This window comes from Gymnodraco acuticeps, unplaced genomic scaffold (genome assembly GCF_902827175.1).
Source record: "Gymnodraco acuticeps unplaced genomic scaffold, fGymAcu1.1, whole genome shotgun sequence".
Classification (NCBI taxonomy): domain Eukaryota; kingdom Metazoa; phylum Chordata; class Actinopteri; order Perciformes; family Bathydraconidae; genus Gymnodraco; species Gymnodraco acuticeps.
The window spans coordinates 1,232,179-1,243,371 of NW_022990313.1; the positions used below are offsets into that span (position 1 = coordinate 1,232,179).

At 43.9% G+C, this 11,193-nt stretch overlaps 1 pseudogene; it reads right to left on the bottom strand.

Moving 5' to 3' along the window:
- Positions 1–1,423: 1,423 nt before the first annotated feature.
- The window catches only part of LOC117550454, a 19,657-nt pseudogene continuing 9,887 nt past the window's right edge, over positions 1,424–11,193 (bottom strand).

An 11,193-nucleotide genomic window follows, 5' to 3' on the forward strand; every position in this document is an offset into this window, starting at 1 on the left:
TGAAAAATTTATCGTTTTTTAGTCCTTAAACGTCCACGTGTGGATACTCAATCAAAACCACCTGAAAGCGAGAGGGATTCTGCACATAATATGCTTCGTGAGTACAGTAGCTTGCTTACGTGTGTGTGTGTGTGTGTGTGTGTGTGTGTGTGTGAGAGAGAGAGAGAGAGAGAGAGAGCGCTCGCGCACCGGTGGGTATCTACTATCTACCGGAGATCGTTGTGGTTAGCATCTGGTGCTAGCTAGCCAAGCTAACGGATATAAGGAGCTTTTTCAACAACAAGGTGGAGGGAGAACTCTCTCCTGTCAGACTGAGAGTCTCAGATCTGTTCACTTCTGCTCTACTGGTAGGTACTGCTAATTCTATCTGATTTTTGCAGTGAGTGTGAGCGCATGAGGGGTTTAAATACTGGCCTGATTGAGGATGAGATGCAGCTGGGACCCCAGGTGAGCTGATTTGGTGGGAGTGGCTGGATGGTGGGGTGACATGGGGGCGGGGTTGTGGAAAAACACTGTAGTGCAGCAGGCAGGGTTGGGAAGGTTACTTTCAGAATGTAATATGTTACAATTACTCATTGCCTGTATAAAAAAAATGTGTCCTCTGCTGGAGAACCTGCCTTACATTAAAGGTCACCTAGCATGCTATTTCTAGGCAATAGCATAGGTCTCAGATGATGAAACGCCATATCATGGATTATCATGGATTATTTCTGAAACAGTATGGAGCTCAAAGGCTTTCTCTCTTGCCGGTTATACCACAAGGTGAGTTACTTTTTATTTCCTGCTTCTTCACACACATGCTCTCCAGTACAGGTTAGCTCTGAGTGTTAGCGATGCTAATGTAAACACCGACCATATTACGTCCAAAACAGTCGGGCATTGTTTCTGATAGCAACATTTCTGATAGGACCGTGGGTATAAAGCCAGCCTACATTTCCAATATTACATCATATCGGACGCAAATCTGGATCAGCTCCGTTGTAGCCCCCGTTTTTAGAGATTTGGGTATGGAGGAAAAGAGAGAGGGTTTTATTTTCTGACGCTGCGTGAGTTCGCAGACACACCGGGGGGACACGCCCATTTCCCAAGTTGGCGGGAGGCAGTTCTGGCGCAGTGGCAGCAATCTATCTCTGCATGATTGTCCTAAATCTCAAACCTCTGTGTAGCTACACCACTCATCCTGCCCCCATGGTAAAACAACATGTTGAGGATACATCATTGTCTGCACCAGCAACATCGTTGAATATCAAGCACTTCGGCCATGGTCGACATATTATCTACAGTTCATTCATCTGGCACTCCTGGCAGACTCCCTCAAACAAAAAAAAGGGTTTAAAACGAAAAGAAGAGAATATTGGGCTATTGGCTCTGCTGTGTCTCTTGCTCTCGGGAGATATCCACCCGGGTCCCGGCGTCATTCCCATCAACCTGACAGCTGGCGGCCCAGCCGCTGAGCTCCGCACGCCATCAGTAGGCTTCCGAAGAGGCTGGCTAGCTGAGCAGCTAGCACCACCGGCGGGTCTCTGCGGTTTTGCGCCGCCGGCTGCCGGCCTAGCAGCAGGACCTCTACCCACACCACCGGAGGACTACGGGTCCACGTGTTCCCGCCCTTACATGCTAAACTCTTATAGCACTTTTGGTAACGAGGATTGTGTACATCGAGACGGGTAAAGTTTAACCACACCTCGGAGCGCGTTCTCTCCGCCATCTCCTCCGTGTGTGTGTGTGTGTGGTTGCTGCATGTAGCAGCTGCGTGTGTGTAAACTGCCCCGCCCCCTCCCAAGCAGGCGGGGGGAGAGAGAGAGAGAGAGAGAGATATCTCCCGACTGGGATTGGAAAGATTGAAAATTCTAAAAATAATCATAGATGCATTTTGCAGTCTTTTTTGCGTATTAGAAACGGAGTTGGCGACACTAATACTGCAATATAATGTTTGTGTAGCAATAATACATACGACATATATTTTTTACATGTCTCCAGTACTGATAAAAGACCGATAACGTTGGAGCTTAACGGTACCACGGTCTTTAATAATTCAGACCCGGGGCCCGTTTAATACCGGGGCTCGGTACCCATCCATACTTGTAGGGAGATTGCACTCCCAGCTAATATTGAGTTTGATTGTGTTGGTGTGGAAATCACACTGAGGAAATGTCCCTCACCATGATTTGCCTGTATCGACAACCCACCGCTAAGGTGGATTTCTATGACCAGGTAAAACTCCTGCTGAATTCCTGTGACCAGGGGCCTCATTTATAAAGGGATATTGGCGACGCCAGTTTCTACGCAATGTTTGCGATTTATAAAATACTAACTTGACGGGAAAATGTGCGGTCCTCCACGCAAACTCTAACCCATGCGTACGCACTAAGCACAAAAACGAGAAACTGCGACACCGTTGGCAGAAGGAAAAATGGAGAGAAATATGTGGAAATAATACCATAAATAAAATGTTACCCTCTCATTTATCATATATGAAGAATTCATTTTCAAACATTGATTAAAGCCAATCTTAAAATGATTTAAACAAACGCCTGTTTGCGACTCCTCAGTGCACATTTAACATAACTTGGAGAAATAAATAAATACGGATATGTTATTGAAAACCACCTCGAATATGTTGTGTTAATGTTATGAAATGTTTTCTCATAAATGATGCGTTAAGCAGAAGGACATAATTACGTCTAAACTGACGCCGTTTTGCATTTCTATAGGTTGTAGATACGAGCATGGTTTTATATACTATCATGTTTAATCGTGTTTTATGCCGTTTTGCCACAGCTAATATAACACAACACATTAGTTGTATTTCCTTTAACTGGTGGATATAGGGTTGCTGGGGGGGGGGGTTGAGACGCACAGGCGCACAGCTGATCGACAGCTGGAACACAAACCACCAAATACAAAACATAATTCAGATCCAGTCGTCATGACTCCACTCCGGGGGGATTCCCCGTTCACTTCTTACAGTTTCTCATCAAGGGGGGGTCTCCTGTCCCCGGTACAAACACACTGCCTGAGGAAGGCTATGTGTATTGTTTTGTCATTAACCTATTTTCGGGCCATTTATTTATTTATTTTGGTGACGATCCGTCCTTCATGCTGCTACTCTGGTTCAAACTGCATCCACCAAACAATATGATTTATCTCCACCTCCCCAAAATAACCAAAATCTGACACGGTATGAGATGTCTTTTTTAGCTGTTCTGTTGACATTTCCTGCGCAAAAGCTGCACCGCATTTCGAGTCGGTTGTGATTTATAAAGGGAAACCGGCGTAGGAAGTGCTGTACGCACTTTCCTCGCCGGTGCGCAATATTTGGTGAATCGGAAAATGTCGGAACATTTCTGTATCTATTTTTTGGATTTCTACTACGTAAGCAACCTTCCCACGTGAATCCTAAGCACGGCGTTATAATTAGGCCCTAGGGCTGCCCCTCCCTACAGGCCAATCACGCTGGCTGCATGGGGCCCGGCCTTGCGCAGGGGGTCTCGCCCTGAGGGCCTCAGCTGCTGTGCGCAGTTCTCCGCTCAGTTCTCCGCGCACCCCGCAAGCCCCCAGGAAGTGCGCCGGTTTGTAATAATGTGCTAATAACGTTATTCTGAGAGTTATTTCCCTCTGCATTATGAACGCGCCGCCCGGCACGTTCATGTTACATGTCCCGACCAATCAGAGCACACTGTGCTGGTGGGGCTGGAGCTATTGGAGCTACAACGAGCCGTTTAAAGGCAGAGAGTGAAATTCAGTGAATACAATACACGTAGTTTACAGAGATGCTGTTTGAGAAACCAATGTGAGTTGCGTTATATATACAGTGCAATCATTCTTTCATGCTAAATTAAGCTCTGTTGCTTGGATATCCCACAGCTACAGGTCACAAGAACCGTCCATACAAAACAGTGGCACGTTCACTGACACTCTGTAAAATGCCAAAGAAACTCTGAACAACAAACACATCAAACATCAACATTATAACTTGTCCGTTACAATACCATGAGTTATTAATTAACATCGTAGTAACTATCAGCTGAATATCTTTCCATTTTAATGACTTTAATGCTTTGCCTCTGCTTACCGGAGGTTTTAAAAGTACCGAGATGTCCGACTCTCCTGAACGCAGCCTTGGAGTAACGTGGCAACACTTCAGCTGGAAACATATGTTTCTCATTTAAAACCTTAAAAAGTGAGTTTTGATCTTTAAAATAAACACTCAGGTGAACTAAAACATGTCCGGAGACTCCTGGTATGTGTCTGTGGACGTGCAGGAGGCTTCAACTGCCTGCTCACAGGTGAGTGTACAAGTGTATTATCAATGAAAACTCCATCACACACGCCTTAGCTTAGCATGCCGTTAGCGTAGCACGCTGTTAGCCCAAGCCCCCAGGAAGTGCGCCGGACTCAGATGAAAATATTCGTGCTGGCCAAACAGCGGTACTACACTTCCGTTTGGTTGCCAGGCCCGGAAACACTTTTTCCCATTGACTTACATGGGGAAAGAGTGGTCTGTAAATCGTTGGATAATTTTTTTTAAACTAAATAAACCACCCAGTATGAACACTTGTATAGCCCTTATTAAAAACATTCGTTCCTCAAGTTGTAATAATGTGCTAATAACGTTATTCTGAGAGTTATTTCCCTCTGCATTATGAACGTGCATCTAACCCACGGGACCGCGCTGCCCGGCACGTTCATGTTACGTGTCCCGACCAATTAGAGCACACTGTGCTCACAGGAAGGGTGGGGGCTGGAGCTATTGGGGCTACAACGAGCCGTTAAAGGCAGAGAGTGAAATTCAGTGAATACACGTAGTTTACAGAGATGCTGTTTGAGAAACCAATGTGAGTTGCGTTTATCTTTACCCATGGATGCACAATAAGAACGGACCCATATCGTCTCTCTGCCATCCCACGGAGCTGCAATAATGGATATATTGCACATGTTTGCTGTAATTCATTATCATACTACATGGGCTGTATGATTAAATCTTGTACCGTAAATGTTGTATTAAATAAAGTTAATATTACTTATTATTATAAGTATATATATATATATATATATATATATATATATACTTATAATAATAAGTAATATTAACTATAAATATATATATATATATACATACTGCAATCATTCTTTCATGCTAAATGAAGCTCTGTTGCTTGGATATCACTAAATCCTAAAAAATCCTGTGCACATTAGCATAATGACTAGCTAGCCGCTAGCTGCTAACTGCCGCTCGTTAATATCAAATCCATCATAATAACAAATCATTACCATGCTGTCATGAACGCGCGGTGCTGTTACGTGTACGCAAATTGACGTGCTTGATGTGAACGAGCATTTTGGTTAAAGTTGCACATACGGTTACTTCTCAGGCATGCCGGGTAATCTGTGACGTTTCGCTCTCTCAAAAGTTGAGCCATTTTATCATCATGCGCTAATGAGCAACTCTCATAAGAATTAATGAGGCCCCGCCTCCCACGCTGTATCCAGTTCTTATTATACATCTATGGCACCCCGCGCAACGTGCAATGAATCGACATCTGACCAATCACGGCTTTCATACAGCCACTAGTGCAGGTGAATAGATGCCGGTGAAAAGACAGTTTCAGTCCGCGCAAGCAGAGGGAAAACAAACAAACATGAGAAAACTAGAGCATCACTCGAAGGTGGGTTATTGTATGAGTCAAATTGCCAATTGCCATATTAAACAGTCAGCTGCAAGGAGAGGGTGCTTTAGGGACAGGAAGGAACATCATCTTCCCTGGCTAAATCTACAGTGCAGGAATGAATGAAATCCAGAGACCAACTATTAAAGCAGAGCTTGAAATCCGGACTATCCACTGATGCCCCTTTCACACCAACGCGTTTTCAGCTCCGGCTCGGAGCTGGACCCTGAAAAGTACCGGTTTTTCCTGTTCACACCGCCTCTTAGCTCCGGAATCTGGTTCACTTCCAGCTCCAAAAAATGGTCGGTCTGGAGGTAAGAGCTTCGGAGCTAAGAGGCGGCGTCGCTTACGTCGAGGCGGGTTGAAGTAGATGCTGAAGACCACAAAGAAGTCTTGCATTTCGCATGTGATGTTTGTAAAGTTCCAAGTAAAGTCGTCCCTTGTAAAGTCGTTCCGATGCCTTCCATTTAGTTTCGTAAGAGGATAACCAAAGCGAACAGCGCTTCAATACAATCGGCCATTGTTGTTGTTGTCGATGTGAGGGATTTCCGCGCGGTTTGGATTTTATGAAGCAGGCACGTAAACGGTGACGTCATGACGCAGCAGCGGCAGCTCTGGGCGGTGTGAACAGAGCGGGAGCAGAAAAGGGAAACCGGAGCTGAACCAGAAAAGCTCCCGCTCGGAGCTAGAAAGGGAAAAGCGCTGGTGTGAAAGCCGCATGAGACAGAAATCACTCATGCTCGTAACAAGGTAACTCAAACAACAAGACAGGCCCAAAGGCAACGTTTTCATTAATATAATAGAAGGTGCGAAAGGTAACAGTAAAAAAACGTTTGGCAAATCCTAAATAAACTAATAGGTAAACATAAGAAACAGGAAAATAAAGCTCTAGAATGATGCCCTGATAAAAGACCTTGCAGTGTTGGCCACGTCTCTAAATGAGTATTTGCATAAATAGTGCTCTGGACATCACAAAGCTCTTCCCGCCATCTGAGGTCTCCCATAGCCGACTGTGGATACACATCCAGTTTTTGACCCTGGAGGAAATCACAGAGGTGGAGGTTAAAACATATAATCTTAGAGATTCTAAGGCTAGGAATTGCAGATGGTTTAGACACCAACTTTATAAAGACACATATTGACCGTCTAATAAAACCAATTAGTATGCTATTAAATTCAATCTATCAGCACGAGGGGAAGCACCCCCCAGGATTTCCAAAGCACCCCCTAAGCACCCCCCAAGAAATATGTTTTTTTTTTTTATAAAATAAGAAAAATTATTGATTACATCAATGCAAATGTGAAACAAACAAAATGTTTGTCCAAAAACATAAAGTCAACACAGGTGATATGATTAGGCCAATGGCCCAGCACCCATTAGATTTTTGACCTATCCATAGGCTAAATTACTTTGTGACACTTGAGTGACTTCCTGTTAGCTAGAGCGCCAAATTATTTGCTAACAGCCAAAGTGAAAAATTGATCGTTTTTTAGTCATTAAACGTCCACGTGGTGGATACTCAATCAAAACCACCTGAAAGCGAGAGGGATTCTGCACATAATATGCTTCGGAGTACAGTAGCTTACTTCTGGGGTGTGGTGGGTGTGTGGTGGTGTAGGGGTGTGTGGTGTGTGTGTGGTAGTGTGTGTGTGGTGTGTGTGTGTGTGTATTGTGGTGTGTGTGTGTGTGTGCGGCGCGCGTGTGTGTTCCTTTTGTGTGCGTGCGTGAATGAGAGAGAGAGAGCTCGCGCACCGGTGGGTATCTACTATCTACCGGAGATCGTTGTGGTTAGCATCTGGTGCTAGCTAGCCAAGCTAACGGATATAAGGAGCTTTTTCAACAACAAAGGTGGAGGAGAACTCCTCTCCTGTCAGACTGAGAGTCTCAGATAACCTCAGCTCAGGTGAAGTAAAGGACTCTCTCAGTGTTTAGATAGTTCACTGTAGTCTAGTTATCTCAGTGGGTCTCAAACGGTTGGTTTTTAAAAGGGGAGTGATTTGTAAAATATCTATAAAGACATAGACATCTGTTTATAGTTCTGTTTCATGGGTGTTGAGAGATGTATCCACAGATCTCTTAATGTTGCTCTCCAAGTGCACCAGATTGATGCTTTTAACTTCAATATTTAAAATAAATCTTCCCGGGGGAAACATGCCCCCGGACCCCACTAGAGGAGGTGAGGACCCCCCTAGAGGAGGTGAGGTCCACCCCCCACTTGTAAAAATAGCACTTTACGCCGTGAGCTGATTATCGAGCCTTCATTGTAGCGGGTACACTGTGTGTGCGTGTGGGGAGTGTTGCAGTAGAAAATTCAACTGTAGCGCTGGTGCATTAATGGGAAACCCTTAATGTTGAGCACCCTCTATGAAACGTCAAGCTACCCACAGCACCCCCTAGAGAAAATCTCTGGCGCAGCCACTGCTTACCACCCAGTTGATGCTCTGCAGTTTCTGTCCCACCGATCCTTTTTTGACTTGAACAGTTGGATTAAACGTGGGGTGTGCTGGTCCAGAGCCTCAAAGAAGTCTGCCTCGAGGTTCCGACTGGTAATCCGATTAAATTTGGCAAATACCTGAAAAAGTAGAGAAGGGGGTGGGTTAGGAGATGGAAAACCAGCACATTAGGAAGACATTAGTTTAAATCATAACAATTTTGCAAGCAGGCAACCACTATAGCTTAGATAGAAAGGCAGGGTACACGTCTAGCCCACAACAATATAATATTGTATGCTGAGATTTCAGGCCTCTATAATTAATATAATATTGTTTTGATTTATCAATGTGCTCTGATTGGTCGGGACGTTGAGAAGCTCCCAGCTGCAGTCTGAGCTGCAGTGTGTGCTCCGTGGCGGTGTGGTTTTCTGATTGGCGATACACACCTAAACACCGCCAAACTCATCCTGAGCACACACAAACACTCACAGCCGAAGTAAAAACATTAAGTGTGGCTTGATATTGAGTAAGAAAAAGGTTGATAAACGCTGTGAGATTCCAACTCGTCTGTCAGCGCTCACGGAGCTCTATGCACGTCAAGGCTCTGGGTGTTCACACGTCATAACGGCCAGGAAGAAAAAATTGGAAAACTCCAACGAGGCGTTTTGGGGAGGTATTTTCTGCGTTAGAGTTTTACTTGCTACAGGGTGTACTTTGAGGGTTTGTGACTCTGCAGACCGTTTACATGCAGAAAAACCTTCATAACACACAAGGGGACGGGTAAGAACCAGAAAAGCATGACATGGGCCCTTTAAATTAAAGCTTTTACGCCGCTGCTCATAGAAAAAATACAAACGATCAGAGAGGAATTGTGTAGTGCAGGGGTGCCCAACCAGTCGATCGCGATCGACCGGTCGATCGCGGGGAGATTCCCAGTCGATCGCGAGATTCCCAGTCGATCGCGAGATTCCCAGTCGATCGCGAGATTCCCAGTCGATCGCGAGATGTGTCTAAAAATAGAACAACAATATTCTGTTTTATCGTTAATGTCCTGTTACATAATCTTCCTGTGCCAGAATAACGCACTTGAACGCATCAAAGCTTTGTGATTGGCCGGCGTGACCCCATGTGTCGGGGCGTGGCTGGTGAGCAGTGGGCAGTGTGCACTAGTTCGCTAACGTTGTCCATGTCAACAGGAGTGACAGTCCGCACACACACAAGACCGCAATTATGGCAGAAGCAAAACATATATCATTTTCACTCCGAGTGGGAGGATGATTATTTTTGTATCTATTCCAATTCAAAGTCCATCTGTCTCATCTGCAATGCGAGCGTGGTGGCTTTATCGAAGAAGAGTAATTTAGGAGCGGCATTTCAAAACAGTGCACAAACGCTACGAGACGGAATTCCCTCCTAGTTTGTTAGAACTTATTCATTATAATTATGTACAAAATGGTATAAGAATGCAAACTTAAATTGATTATAGTCTATCATCAATTCAGGTTAAGAAACTAGTGTTGCTTGCATCCTATTTTAAAGGCATTTCTTTTTATACTCTACTAAAATGCAACAAAAAAAGGTTTGATTCTATTAATTTTGTCTTTTTTTATTGCACTTTGGCAGCAGATTCCTGTGTAGCTTCAGATCTGAGTTGTCTAATTAGTAAGTCTCATTTATACTTTTGTTGCAACACTATTTTTATATAATGGCAAAGAAAGGGTTCAGAGTATTTTCTTGTTTCCCTGTGTCATATGTGGCAGCACTGTTCAATGTTTCTTGAAAACATACCCACTGTAGTGACGTGTGAATAAACTCCAACTCTGTATCAACAACACTGTTATGTAACTTCAGTTAAATACTTGTATGTGTGTAGATTAGAAAGAGGTAAGATAAAGGATCTGCAGTATTCTATGAAGTATTAATCGTACGAAGGTCAGTTTTATACAAGTAGATGAAGTGTATTTACCTGGTAGTAGGCTGTCAGTAATGGCTACGCCTCTCTATTTGGACTGGTAGATCTCGGCAGACTGGCAACTTTAAAAGTAGCTCTCGGTTCAAAAAAGGTTGGCCACCCCTGGTGTAGTGTGTAAAAATACCTTTTACTGCTGTGATCATGGAATGTGTGGAGTTGCCACCATCTGTTAAAGCCTGAATGGGGAAGAATAAAACATTTGAAAGCAGATATTGCTAACAAAAACAGACATTTAATCGATTATAGCAAAGATTGCAAACATGACAAATAACACCAATTTTTGTTAATATGGCATAGCCTTTAAATCACAAAGACCTGGATATTACAACCATCAAATACATATATTCAACTGAGTATGCCAATCAACATATTCACTATTATAACAGATTATGGTTACATTGAATGTAAACACTATACTTTTTTAAATGTAGACTAATATCAGGTAGCTTTTTAAACTATGCTAATTTAAATCAAGTTTCACCAAATGCACTTTAAAACATATGCAGGAGTGAAACAACCATTTCAGTTGGTATCTCCATATGATTATTGTAAAATAAACTATTAAAAGGTAATAGACTACTATTACTGTGTAATACATGATTCAACTGTCACACATTGTTTGGGATTTTTTGTTTTTGTTGACAATTTCAGGAGATATATTTGAAAATTGAAATCCATTAATTGATGCACTTTGAGAGCAACATAAATAGGATATAAATAGTGTGTGCTCCTGTAACAATTGTGTGCATTTGTAAACAATTAAAATACTGATTGTATAATTATCAACAGTGACTTCAGACGGCAAGAACGTTACATCTACACCTCACGTTGGAACCTGACGACCCCGCCACTCCCCGTTGCGGCAAATTGTAACGCCCACAGACATAGCCGCCAGACACATTTACACTCCAGCTGTTTCCCCGCCAAAAGAGCGAGTCGCGGTGAAGTAATGCCCGGTACATGGACAAGCCAGCTCCGCGGAGCTTGAGGTTGCACCCGCAGTCTCACCCAGGCACGGCCCGCCCGTAGCGGAAGGTCTCTCCGGCAGCACCGCAGTGACGGCTTGCAGCACCGCGGAGCTGGGAGGGACCCGCAGTCTGACCAGGAACGGTCGCCGCC